The following is a 14,655-nucleotide window of genomic DNA, read 5'->3' as shown; positions in this document are numbered from 1 at the left end:
CCAAAATATATACACAAAAAAAAAAAAAAAACAGTGGAAAGGTATTACTTACACACCCTCCTGCCACACGCTCAAAAAAGGTACATGAGCAAAAAGAACTACAAAGTATGAATTTTAAGGATCTAGTAGATATTGATATCATGATTATTTTGATATCGTAATTTGATTTGCAGTGGAAACGAACAGCGAGGAACAAGAGAAAGAATGAGAAAGTTGGTGCTCTATGACAAACGCATCCTTAAAACAACCAGACTCAACAGCAAAGGCTGCAACTGTAAAATCAGTCACCAGTTTATGGAATTTTTGCCAGATCACCAATAGGAAAAAGATGAAGGGAAAGAGAAGGCTGAACCAGGCGACAAGGACGCTGTAAGGCTTCGGATGGCCTTATGGAACAAAAATCTGCACTCAATTCCCAAAATTCAACAGTCCAAAATCACTTAAGTCTGTATTCACCACGGACGTCAGGCACTACCGAACTGCTCAATGCCAAACTTTAAAATGTCTGGATCACAAAGCGAGATCTGGAGTCCTGAGTTAGGTACTGGTATCTCGCATACAATACACAGAGGAGAAGTAAAAAACCAGCTCCTGCTCAAGCCACGTGGGACAGCCTCCTCAGCTGGCGGAGAAAGACAGCGAGCACAAGTCCTGAACCCAGAAAAGCAGAGCTGCTACATCTAGCAAGCTGGACAAAGGGAGATATTGGCTCCACGGAGCTACTACCGTACTATATAGCTCTCACGAATCTGAGAAGCCTTGCTCTTGCACCTACGGCGTGCCAGCTGTCCCAGCGTCCTGAAGCAGGCACCTAAACAAAGCCTCCTCCTCCAAACCTACTGGAGCTGCTCGATAACATGACATCCCCTACTTCTGAAAACAGAGCAGAGCTTCAAGCCTGCGTTCCCTCAAACAGGGATTAGTAAGTTTTCATAATGATTCAGTAAAATCCCCATTCATTCCAAGAATATTTTTATTTTTTATGTTAAAAAGTGCAGAGACAGTAAGATTATTTCTATTTGAATTCATTATATTTATTAGAACTTACGGTTAAAATGTATTGATTACAGAAACACGTATTGAACAAACACAAGAAAATATTTACTAGTTGTTCTACCTGCCAGCTGTTCTTTAGTGGAAGGACATTGAAAGAGCATTAGGAGCGCTTTGTAGAAGTGTTCAAACAAACAAATACCTAAAAGCAAAACCTCAGCAATACAGCATTTAACAATAAAGCATATTTTACAAAGTACTGGAATTTAGGGGAGTGCTAGTCTTGAAATTGTGCCTTTAAATTACTCCTATTTGGAATGACTGGCATGACTGTATTATCTATACTTTTTTACATTGCATTATCCAGCCAGCTCACTAAATCATTAAAAATATACAGAACTGAGCTTCAGTTTGACCTGCAGTGACTCCTGTATGTATTCTCAAAATTAACACAAACACTGAATGCTACTAATCTTCAACTTGTAATAACTGATCAAAGAATACTGCCCTGTAATTCACTACAAGCTGAAATCATAGTGCTGAACTGTGCACTTTCAAACAAGTGGTTTATAGCTCTAGATTTAAAATGCAAAGTTTCCATTATATTTAATAATTAAAATGCATGCTGTGTTATGGTTACATTTGGTGACTGGATTAGTAGTACCCCAACTGAGTTAAACAATGCCTTTTTCCTATTAGAGTTCGTATTACCATATTATCTATTTGTTTAAGAAAAGGAAGAAAAAAAGCACAGCAAGGAAGAAGGAATAAAAAAGAAATATGAATATCAAACATACTGAAAGACAGCGAGGACCAAGACAGCGAGAAGACCTGGTATCAGCAAAATCTACGCTAGCTGAAAGCAGAAAAGCTGAAATATCTTTGCATTTAAAGTATGAAAACTTTTTAAGAAAATATTCTCCCTTTGTCAGTAAGGGTTCTCATTCTTGGATATTAGGAAAAATTTCTTTACTGAGAGGCTGCCCAGGGAAGTGGTTGAGTCACCATCCCTGGAGGTATTCAAAAAGCACGTAGACGGGATACTCCATAACATGGTTTAGTGGGCACGGATGACAGTTGGACTCGATGATCTTGAAGGTCTTTTCCAACCTAAATGATTTTATGATTCTATGATTCAAAGTAAAGGGTTTAAAGTTCAGCTTGTTTTCCCAGATGCAGTCTCTACAAATTTAGGGAATACAGACATCACTGTCAAAGAGCGGACTCTCTCAGGCTGTCAACTTCTTAATCAGGGTCTGACTTCACTGGAAAGTGTGAAATTATGTAATTATTTATGCTTGGCAATTCTGATGGTTTAGACAACTCCAGCACTATGAACATCTTCTTTTATAAAGCAAAATTCCTACTGCAATTTTATCTTAGGGAATATGCCATTTTTTTTTCTGTACTTTCTATCTAGGTGGTTTATTCAAACAAAATTTAAATATTATTGTCCTGGTTTCAGCTGGGATAGAGTTAATTGTTTTCCTAGTAGCTGGTTCAGTATGAAAAGAATGTTGATAACACACTGATGCTTTCAGTTGTTGCTCAGTAGTGTTTAGACTAAAGTCAAGGATTTTTCAGCTTCTCATGCCCAGCCAGCAAGAAGGCTGGAGGGGCACAAGAAGTTGGGAGGGGACACAGCCAGGGCAGCTGACCCAGACTGGCCAACAGGGAATTCCCTACCATGTGGTATCATGCACAGTATATAAACTGGGGGGAGTTGGCCTGGGAGGATTGTCGCTCAGGAACTAACTGGGCATTGGTTAGTGGGTAGCGAGCAACAGCATTGTGCATCACTTGTTTTGTATATTCCCATCCTTTTGTTATTATTATTGTAATTTCGTATTGTTATTACTATCATTATTTCTTTTTCTTCTTTTTTTCTTCTGTTCTATTTCTGTTTCTTCTTTTCTGTTCTGTTAAGCTGCTCTTCTCTCAACCCATGAGTTTTACTTTTTTTCTGATTCTCTCCCCCATCCCACGGGGCGGCGGAGGGGAGTGAGTGAGCCGCTGCATGGTGCTTAGTTGCTGGCTGGGGTTAAACCATAACAATTATGTAAAGTATTTCTCCTCTCCCAAAACAGATACCATTGAGCTTAGGAACATAACTTACAGGGATGCAAAATAATTAAAAAATAAAATCAAAATGAAAACGTGGCCGCAGTGACATCAACCAAAGTTTTCTCAGCGCTGCCAGTTAGATTAGGTGTCACCCTAAACTCTTTAATTACAAGTCTAATGACCTTTGAGCACTTAGAACAAACGTATAAATTATTATTTGACCCCATTAAAAGACACACTCTTTATATTCCTGTACTTCCATGCCACGTTTAAGTATAAACCTCAGAGATTAACTTTGTTTTCATTTCAAGTGTATTTTCATTATCTTGGTATCAGTAGCAGATTTGAAGACAGGCTGGTGTGCCCGAAAGCTGGCCTGCTTCTCCATCTATAGCAAGTAGCTGGTGTAATGCACCACCTCTGCTTGGATTCTGCCTCCTCAGAAATCTGACAGGGTAAACACCCTTTGCATATAAAATACAAAGGTACCCATTCTCTGACATAAAAAAAAAAAGTTTATTCAATACTATACTTCAAAATACACTTTATTGATACCAGCAACATCTAAAGTCATGATAATGTGAACGAAGAAAAAGAGGAGGTATTCCTGCAAGTCAACCTCCGCCTACAAAGCTCAGGATGTTCTTTACCTGGAAACAGAAACTGAAGAGCTAGCAAAAGGCATTGTCAGGTTTTTACTTGTCCTCTCTGAACAGCTGTCTACTGTACCCAATAACCTTGTGCCCAAGGCTTCTTGGGTTTTGAGGGAAGGAGCTCCTTACGCCTCATCAGATGTCTGCTTCAGAGCAGCAGAAGGGACACCTCCAACGTCAGACCTACGTCAACTTTCTCTTCAGTCTCTTCCTCTCCTTCCTTCCTCAGCTTGCCATCCCGATTGCAAACTGCTTGGGTGACACAAAGAAAATCAGACGGGGAACAAAACCTACATACAGCCCTCTCCAGGTATCATCAGGGGCACACACAGAGAAGTCAGAGATACTTCTCAAGAATTTTCAAGCTACCTAGATTTAGAATGGCTCTCAAATTCACAAGTCTGTAGCTTTGACAACATCGAATGAGAAACAACTAAAAAAATTTTTTTCATACAACACATCTGCAAAGTTCCTGGTACCAACAAGTAACAACACTGTATTACAAAACCTCTGCTCAAAAAACAACCTCTGTTTTTTGGGGTAAGATTTGGACACAAAAGAATAAAATCCAATTTTATTTCTTTGGGTTTGTACACACAAATCATGAGATGGAAAGCTTGTGTCAGGTTCCGATTTTGATCATTTTGACACAAATTGAAAAAATTCTGTTAAACTAAATGGAGATATTCCGATTTATAGTCAGGTAAATGACATCAAATTCTAGTCCCAGGTTTTCTTTCCTTCCTGATTAAATTACATTAATGTACACTCAAAACAAAGCACCTACTGCTAGCTAGTCCTACTATTTTTTTCAGCAGAATAACTTAACTGTTAACAAAACACCACATACACATATACATGAAGTCAACAGGGTTCTTTCATATGTCTGCCATCTACCTGAAGCCTTGCAACAACGAGGCTTATAGCAACATTACAGTATGCGGGCACCAACATATCATCCTAAATGCAGGACAGAAGTGAAGCTGCTTCCAGTTTTTCCCTGAAATACTTTTTATTAACCCGATATGTGTATGAGATATAAAAAACCACAACACTCTGTATTCTTACATGGAATACAACAGGAAAAAGCCCAAAAAATAAATATTGCATCTTAGCATTGTTAAAAGGTTTGACATAGTATTTATTGCCATATTACCCCTAATTAGCAGTTTAAGCTTGTTAACAAGAACAGTTCATTTAAGGTAAACAGGAATTATCTTTCCATTGTATAGGTAAAACTTGTAAATAGGACAGCTCATAAATTCTAAGATGAGAGTAACTAGGAAACTATTCATTAAGGCTTGTGTTATAAATTCAAAACATGAAGCATAACATGCTTAAAGAAGAAGGTTTTATTTTTAAAAGCATTCATTAGGCTCTCATCTTCAAGCCTCAGACTTGTAAATAATTTAAAATGAAAATGCGAACAACAGGGAGAAAAAAACAAATGCAATTCAAATCAGTCCATTGTTGTACCAATAAAACTCAAAACAATAGAAAAGAAGTTGGCAGATTTTGAAGACAACATCCAGAAAACATTTTTATGTTCTGTATCTTTGAACTTAGATGATATGCTTGCACTGGATCCAATCCAAAAAAAAAAAAAAAAAAATTAGCTCTGACTTATAACAATCAGGCTGTACCCAGTAAAGGATACACATACTAAGCTAGTAATTTTTAGTTTTCATTGCACTTTATTTTGGAGCTACTAAAACAATCAAGCTGCAGCTTATGGATGCTTTTAGATTTTTTATTTTTCCATTTTGACTTTTCAGAAATGTATATCCTATTAACAATTTATATGACATAAGGCAAGAACCCCCTTCCCTTTAAAGAGTAAAATAAATCTAGGTTTGCCTCACATAGGGAGCATGAAAAGAAACAGCCTTTACTTCACTGTCATTGAAAATGGGAAGTGAAGGAGACAAAAGTCACAAATCAAACAGAAAACAAAACACAAGGATCACTTCTGTCCTTGCTGCATGTCCAGTGTCCCAAATCCAATGTCAATACAATGCTGCAGAAGGTGTGTTACACAGCAAGGAACCAGGAGACAGCAACGTTTTGCCTTTATTGAATTTCTCGTGTTTGCTATCCTTTCCCCAAGTACTTGGAACAATCCAACTTAAATATGATTTCACTTAAACATTGAGTGGAAGACAAGCATGCAACAGGCATTTATTTCTACTTGTTAACAAGCCACATGCGATTGCAAAATGCAAAAGAGCTGTATTTCTATGCCACGGTTCTTGGGGAGAAAAATGGGCATGTATACTGACTATCACATGAACATCAAGATACGCTCCACAGAAGCCTTGCACTTACTGCCCGCACCCCACGCACCAGGAAATCTGAGGCTTTTTGGCCACGTGGGATTTCCCGCGCGGGTGCAGGACGCGAGCAGGGAACCCGGTGCTTCCAGCGAGCTCTGGGCATACAGCAGGCGTGCGGCTCGGCTGCAGCACACACGTTAGAGCCAGCACAGTGCTTTCCAGAGGCACCAAACCCCTCAGGCAGCACCTGAGCAGCGAGTCTGATATTTCCTCGCGTGAACCGAGACCACTAGTTCGCCCCTGTTCACGCTTTTCCCTCCAGCGCAGAAGTGGGCGGTGACAACGTGCTGCGTATCACCAGTACAGGTAAAGTAAGCAAGTCTCCTCGGGCTAAGGCGTGTCTGAAAACCAGCTCTGGGTGAACTATCTCATACATTTATAGCACATGTTTATAGCAAACGTGTTCTACGAACTGACCAAAAGCAAACAAACCCGACCACTAACCCACCGAATGGAAACAGGCGCAGGCCACAGGCTCTTCCAGAGCAAGCCCAAGCTGGAAAACCTGCCTGAAAACTCACATGTACGCAAGCATAAAGCCATACCAGAGCTCTTAAGGCCGGCCATCCAAATGGCACCAGGACAGGCTGTTTCCGTCTCTGCGTAAATTAGAATTATTGACAGGACCTCCACACTTTTGAAACTTCCTGCTGGTATGTTTCCTACAGAAAAAATTTGCATACCACGTAACTGTATGGATTCCATAATAAAAGTTTCACACAAAACAACGATTTCTTTATAAAATGATGACCTAGTGTTACTATTTGGATGAGTTTTGTTACACCTTGTAATTGCAGTGAATTTTAACATTTATATGTATTTTTTTAAATCTTTGTACCTATATTTTGAGAGAGACTTTTGAAATACCAAAGATAGGGTTATGGACAGCAAGAAACTTTCTTTTTAACTACAATGAGACAAAGAAATACCAGACAGAAAAGCACCTACATATATGCTTCGTCTATAGACACGTATACATCCAGACCTAGACAGTGAAATACTGCATACCCTAACTACTCTCCATGCCTCCTCCTTGGCCATTACATATGCCACGCACACATACAACGGCTTGTATTTTCAGACTCAGAAGGGCAGAGGCAATTAAAATTTATGCCTGTACCACTAAGGACTAAAGGAAACTAAGAACATTCATAGCCTCCTAGCCCAGTTAAACACAACCCATACTGTTCCAGACAGTAGTTCAGTAGCAGGCCAGGCTACTCAGAAAAAAGGTCAGCCTGCTGTAAAACAAGCAAACACAAAGCAAAAAAGTCAGCAGTCAACAACTCTGCTAATGCAGGACTGGAAAGCAGTCATGAGTCACACAAACAAGCATTTTACGTTTGGAACATCATCACTGCTCGTTTTGTAAATGGCACTTGGGTTATTTCTTTGTGAAGAACCATGTGAATTGGCTAGCACTTACTGTAATTTTCCTTTTCACATTGAGGAAAGAAGGTAACTAGACTTCTTTCTGCTCTAAAGCTGTAGATTGCTGCCGCTTTAGAAGTTTGGGACACAACTTTCTTCCATCTTCACATGTTGAAGAACTGAAATTAAGTAAAGTTCTTAAGAAAACTTCCATGTATATTTAACATAAACACCTAGAATGGGCCATAGGCTCTTCTGTAACTACAGACCTTTCACTGGCAGATGGCAGAAACAGGATCACCAGAATTCAGAGTTACAGAGCAGGAAAGCGGGTATGGTTCCCCTGTTTTAAATGTACAACTTCTTTCTGCTAAGCAAAAGATGCCTTTGGAATTTCTGCAGGTGAGAAATTAGAGATTACAAAGAACGGCATCTTTACAGTTTTTGCTTCTTCACTGGTTTTATACATACAGGTGTTGTGGTTTAACCCCAGCCAGCAACTAAGCACCACGCAGCCGCTCACTCACTGCCCCCCCGCCCCCCCACCAGTGGGATGGGGGAGAAAATCAGGAAAAGAAGTGAAACTCGTGGGTTGAGATAAGAGGAGTTTAATAGAACAGAAAAGAAGAAACTAATAAAGATAACACTAATAAAAAGACAATAGCAATAATAAAAGGATTGTAATGTACAAATGATGTGCAGTGCAATTGCTCACCACCTGCCGATCGACACCCAGCTAGTCCTGGAGCGGCAATCCCCCGCCCCCACTCCCCCCAGTTTATACACTAGATGTGACGTCCCACGGTACGGAATACACCGTTGGCCGGTTTGGGTCAGGTCCCCTGGCTGTGTCCTGTGCCAACTTCTTGTGTCTCTCCAGCTTTCTCGCTGGCTGAGCATGAGAAGCTGAAAAATCCTTGACTTTACTCTGAACACTACTTAGCAACAACTGAAAACATCAGTGTTACCAACATTCTTCCATACTGAACTCAAAACACAGCACTGTACCAGCTACCAGGAAGACAGTTAACTCTATCCCAGCTGAAACCAGAACACAGGACACTTTGAGCTTATGTCTTAGCACAGGCTGAAATGACAAAAATTTAAAAAGTACCCAGTTCACAAGAAAAGTAGGTATAGGTGTATTTCATTTAAACTTTCATACGCTTTTGTATAATGCTGTAAGAACATCTGCTGCAAAGGCAGACAAACCAAAGATTAAACCACTCTGACATTGTCAGAGAGATGTCACATGCATTTTGACACCCTGGGCCAGGCAACATTTAAGTGGTCTGCAATGCCACCTCTCGCGCAGCCCTACTCCTAATTCATTCTCTCCAAGACACCCACAGTTAAATCCTATGCCTCTTACTACCACTGAGCATCAGCACTGAAGCACACTGCTCACCTCCTACACGCACGGTTGTCATTCGTTCTGCTCATTCCACCCCAAGTCACCTCCTGGGGGGAGCAGCGCTTCCTTCCACGCCTGTGCTGCTGCTGGCCGGGCACTGTATGCAGCTGCACCGTAGGCAGCGGCGGCAGGGCTACCCCGAGCTAGCAAGGCCAACGCAAAACAATACCTTTCTGGGGTAGAAGAACAACCAAGAGCGCTCCGCTGGCCGGCTGCTGACTATTAATCTGTCAAAATGGAAGTACCTTTTCTGTTTGACTCCTACAAAGCACAGAATAGCGACCACTATGCCTTGTGGCTAGTTTTGTGAACAACGGAGCAGCTATTCTTTCCCCATCACTGCAACCCTCGTTTAAAAAAAAACAACAACAACAAAAAAAGGTCACTGAAAGAATAGCAACCACTACATCTGTTGAATCACATCATCTTGTCTTCCCCAACCCAAGCCATTTTCAGGATGTGCTTTCAAAAGAATAACCTATACTCCAAGATTTGCAATCTAAAACGTGAACACAGTAATTTTAACATGTGCCATAACACTGTGGCATTAATTTGAATGAATGACTAGACCAGACGTATCTTAAAACAATGCTTTTATTTGAGTGATGGGATCATCCATCCAGTGCAGCCTTTTTGTCTCCCCAAGAAAGAGAATATTTAAATTCTAAACCATCGTAGGAAATTCAAATGTAGGAGTCGCTCAACAATTCCAGTTCAAGCACATTTCATATGCCAATCTGTCTGTAAATTTTAGCTTATGCACAAAACCACAAGTCTGTATACATTCAAAAGATTAAAAAAAAAACCCAAAACAACAATTAGGCTACGCGAACCTACGTTTTTCTTAATGTCGTGCACACTAACACCAAAAAAAAATGCTGTTCTTCATTACAGAAGGTTGATTTTAACAGAGTATTGCGACTGACATCTGCTTCACACACACTCTTTCTCCAAGTAATATTCTTCTATAAAAGGAGACAACACAGCTTAAGTTTTAAAAAAGTTTCTAAGAAAACTTTCATGCAAACAAATTAGAAATCTTTGATGCTGTTACTATACAATAGTTCCTACAGAGGAATGATAGTAAAGGATTTAACTCAGGTCGTTTGAGTTACGTTTCCCAAAATGCTAATAAAACTGACATGTTTGAACATACTGAAAAAGTCACAGTCCATCATCATGCTGTCACATCAGTGCATTTGACTTTTTTTAAAATGTATGGATTATACAATTACTACCAGGCTTCATATTTTATATATAAAAGCTACAATCTGATTATATGTCCATGCTGAAATAATTTATGAAATAAGGGTGGAATGACTGTAATGTTACTTCTATGATGAATGTAACTTGCTGCGAATAGTCTAGGAGATTGCAAGAGAGACCAAACCGAAGCCTGTAATTGTCTTCATCTTTCATGAAGTGGTGTGACCTGGGAAAAATATAGATCCCAACATCCAAAGCTCCAGCCTCATGCAAACATCTTGATTACTTATGTTCTGATATAGGAATGGTAAAAGAAAATTTATAGTCTTTGCAGGCCACACCTTTAGATTATTAAGGTAAGAATCACAGCGAATTACATCCAATGTTTAAATTATACGTTAGTCTATTACTGTTTTGCACCATCAGCAAATCACTCCTGCCACTATTACCCTTGCACTTTTGGATTCCCATTATTTACTACTCCCTAGGTGTTACCATCACGCTTAGTACGATACAGATGAACATGAATACACGACAAACCCAAGGTCTTGCAAGTCTGCATCAAGACAACTACACAAAGAGGGTACACGAAAACTAGAACTATGCAAATTCTGAGGTCACCAATAGCTACAGCATACGGATCACAGACAAAACGCTTTTTCCTTTTCTTTCTCTTTAACTAATGCTACATTTAAGATGAACATTGCGGTTCACAGGCCACACCAATTATTTGAAGGAGCAACAGGAAACCTGCTGGAACAAGTCATATTAAGCAAGATGATAACTTGTCCCTCAAAGGCCACCTAAAACAGTTAGTTTTGGTTTAACGATCTTTTCCACTGGAGATGCACACCTCTTCAGAAATGTATTTAAGAACTGTTACGGTATTTATGGCAGCTCGCTTTCCTCACTGCGATCTGACAGGTCCTCTGAAAGTCCGCTAACACCCTAGAGACGACAAACCAATGCTGATAATCACAAGACCGTGGGAGCGCAGAAGGCGATGGCGACTCAGGGACTGCTCTGTTCGGAGATTTCAGCAGAGTAAAGGGAAAACGGTTACAGCTGGGGTTTTTTTTACCCCTTGCAAGAACTGCTTACAAAGCTCCTGCAGTCACACGCGTTGCCACTCACTGCCAACCGCACGCCTTCTCAAGCTCATCCACGCTAAAACTACAACAACCTTCGGGAAAGTAAGAAAAAGGGGGAGGGGGAGGGGTGTCGAGCAACAAAAAGCAGTCAAGGTCGAGCTGGACCAAGCCACAGGTCACGTCTTTCTGGCTGCGGGGGGCTCACGGCCCCGGGTGGGGTACGGCACACCCTGACCACCCGCCCCAACCTCCCACCCCCCACGCCGCTGCGCCTGCGCAGACACCGCCCCGACGGCCCCTCACGCACAGGCGGGACTCGCCGCCGCGCAGGGCCGTTGCCCGCTACCGTCCCCGCGGGGAACCAGGTGACGAGGCCAAGCGCCCGCCGCCCGTTTCCCCTCACTGTCCCGCCCGGTACAGGCCGCCGCCGCCGCCGCCGCCGCTACGGCCGCCGCCACAGCCCCAACGGGACTCACGGCCCGCGCATGCGCAGCGGCCCTGGCTGGCGAGACCGGCTGCGGGGTGGGGTTGGCGGAGTGTGGGGGGGAAGAAGGGGCCCCCGCAGCACGCGCCAGCCGCAACGCAACCGGCCGAGGCGCGCGCCCCAGCTACCCGCCGCTCTCTCCTCTCCTCTCCTCTCCCCCCCCCCCCGGCCCCCCCCCGCCGGCGGCGGAGCGGAAGGGAAGAGTCGCGGCCCGGGGAGAAAGGGGGGGGGGGTAGGCGGGAGGCAGCTGAGGCAGCCAATGGGGGCTCGGGGCGTTCTTCCCGCCCTCGGCGCCCCGGCCACTGGGCGGGCAGGGGGGGAGGGAACGAGGGACGGGATTGGCTCGGCGGAGCGCGGCTGGCCGGCCGCCCGCCCGCCCGCACCAGAAAAAAAAAAAAAAAAAAAAAAAACGACGGTAGCACAGAGGCCCAAAAAGCCCGAGGGGAGACACCGGCCCGGCCGCCGACCGGCCGCGGCCCCCCCGGCCCCATAAGCCTCCCCGCCAGGGTCCGAAGCGGCAGCCCGCCCCGCGCCGCTGAGCGGGGGGGGCCGAGCGGCCGCCTCCCGTCCGGCAACGCTTACCGCGCGGGGGGAGCCGTCCGCCTCCGCTTGTGATGATCTTGGTCACAAGTGGCGCGCCGTAGATTTCGCCGTTTTTTGCGTCACGCCCAGCGCGAGGCGCGCGGGGCGGGAGGCGGGCGAGGCCGGCTCACGTGACGCGGCGCCGGGGCGGGAGCCGGTGAGGCGCTGCCCGAGCGCGGGGCCTCGCGTGCCGCCGCGGGCGCGAGGGGCTGCGCCCAACGGCCGCCGCGCGGGGCGGGCGCGGCCGCCATTTTCCCTCGGCCGGGACGGGCGCGGCGGCGGCGGCGGCGGGAGCCCGCGGGCTCACCCGTCTCCTGCTGCTGCCGCCCGGTTCTCTCGCCGGGGAGGGCCCGGGAGACGGGTTCCACGGTGCTGAGGGAAGGAGGGGAGCCGCGAGGGCTCACCCGGCGTTGGCGGCGACCCTCCCGGCTGAGGGCGTGCGTGCCTGTGAGGCCCGAGCTGCGGGCCCCGGGCGGCCCTGGCGGGAGTCGGCGGACGCGGCCGTTCGGAGCGCTGAAAACGGCACCTTCGCTGGCGCCGGGCAGAGCCGTGGGGACGGGCGGCCTCCGCCTGGGCAGCTCCCGGGGCCGGACTGCCCGGTTACAGGTTCGGGCAGGGGCGTACCCGCAATAAATTTGCGTTGTGTAGCCCCGCTCGGCCTGGGCAGCGGCGGGAGAGCCGGCGCTCATCCGTGGGATAGGTGTTTTGGAGGAGGGGGAAGGAAGTAGAAGAGACAGCGCACGTTAAGTCATTCGCGGAGGGTGTCACCTGAAGGCGATACAAACGTCAAGCTGTACTGTCAGTATTTTTCAGAGGATGCAGTTCAGAAGGGAAACAGCTGAATAAGGCCGGGGGGGGGGGGGGGGGCAATTTGTAAAACATTCTATGTTTTGTAAGCTCACAAGGAAGCCGTAATGCTGAAACACTTCACGTTCTATCCCCCTTTCTTAAGTTGCGTGATCAGTATAGTATCGAAATTGAAGAAGTGCGATCTAAAGAGTCTATTGATGTCTGGTGGAATGCGCTTTCTTTTCCACAGCCGCTTACGATTTTGAAAAAGCGGGTTTACCTTTATGTTCTGGTTGCACAGTATTTTTTAGTAGAGTACTATCTTCTACTCTAGTAGAAGTAGATACTAGTAGGTGGAGTATCTTCATTAAACAGCATTTAGCATACTTCAAGGCCGTTGCACAGGGGGCGTCAGGAGGAGAGAATGCACCATTGTGAATGTGCTTGGAGTCCACTGACTTTTTCCAGTCATGCGGTGTATATAAAGGCACATTCAGGCTTACTAATTAGGCCTGACCACTTACAGTTTCATTTAGCCAGTTAGTCACTGGCTAATGCGCTAGCCTTACGACACAGCATTGCCAGTTCTGGAGTGGGCTGTGAAGACTTAAGAATGGTTTGAGGACAAAGCAGTCACTGCGGCCTGAGCCATTCATCGAGTGGAAATGGAGAACCCAGATGAATGAACAGACTCTTGGTAAAGATTGAAATGAATGAACAGAGTTCAAAACATTGAGTATCAGTAGGTAAAGCATCGCACAGAATGTAGCCTAGAGAAGGATATCTCCTTGTCTGCCCAGTACCTAGGGGTTATAGTACATATTTTAATTGTTCTCTGTATAATAACAAATCTACACAGAGGAAGACTCATTAATTTGTCATAAAGATATCTTCGGTTACGTATACATGTGCCTTTATGAGGACATTTAAGAACTTTAATAGGTTATCGAGAGACTACAGAAACCATTGGCAGTTAAGATCAATCGGATTGTTCTTGATATTTTTCAGCATAGGAAGATGGGTAAAACAAGTTTTTGATGTCCCTCAAGCTCAGTTTCTCTGTGGTTTACAGATTCCTTTCATATGCCTAAGAATTTTTGTAGGTCTGTGCCTCAAGGAGCACCTGTGTTTAAATATTTGTAGTATCCAGGTCAGCATGCCTGGTCCATCAGTTCTTTCATCATCTGCTTACTGAGGGAGGAGGCATGATCATGGGAGCTGGAGTTTTGTAAATTGAACTTATTTCTAACAGGAAATTAAGAGAGGCAACATTTTTTAGGAATAGCCTGAAGAGGGAGCCGTTGGTACAGTAGAAGCAACAATTAAGGCAGAATCGCTATTAATAAAAATTATATCTGTAACAAAAATAATCAAATTTTGTAATTTTAAGCTCTATTTATTAAATGTTTACAGGCATACCTACATTTAATGATCTGGTTTAGGTATTATGTACATAATTTTAAAGTCATGCTGAAAATTTAAATGCTTGTTCTTTGTTCTGAAACATACTGATTAAAATATATTAAAATGCAAACTGAATAAGTCAATGATGAATTGGTAAAGCATTAATTGTTTAATAGATTAGTTTATAAATGGACTGTAAACATGGACTGTATTTATCTTCTAACAGAATATGACATTAGGAATGATTCTGCTGTTGCTATATTTCTTCTGC

The 14,655-nt window shown here is 44.0% G+C and overlaps 1 protein-coding gene across 1 annotated transcript in view; it reads right to left on the bottom strand.

Moving 5' to 3' along the window:
• The window catches only part of ZNF407 (zinc finger protein 407), a 349,254-nt gene extending 336,968 nt beyond the window's left edge, over positions 1–12,286 (bottom strand). The window contains exon 1 of the mRNA XM_049830283.1: positions 12,192–12,286. The gene's annotated coding sequence lies outside the window, so the exon portion shown is untranslated. The remainder of the gene's footprint in view (positions 1–12,191) is intronic.
• Positions 12,287–14,655: the final 2,369 nt, after the last annotated feature.

The sequence above is a fragment of the Accipiter gentilis genome, chromosome 27 (genome assembly GCF_929443795.1).
Source record: "Accipiter gentilis chromosome 27, bAccGen1.1, whole genome shotgun sequence".
NCBI lineage: Eukaryota > Metazoa > Chordata > Aves > Accipitriformes > Accipitridae > Astur > Astur gentilis.
This window is presented reverse-complemented; position numbering and strand designations above follow the sequence as displayed.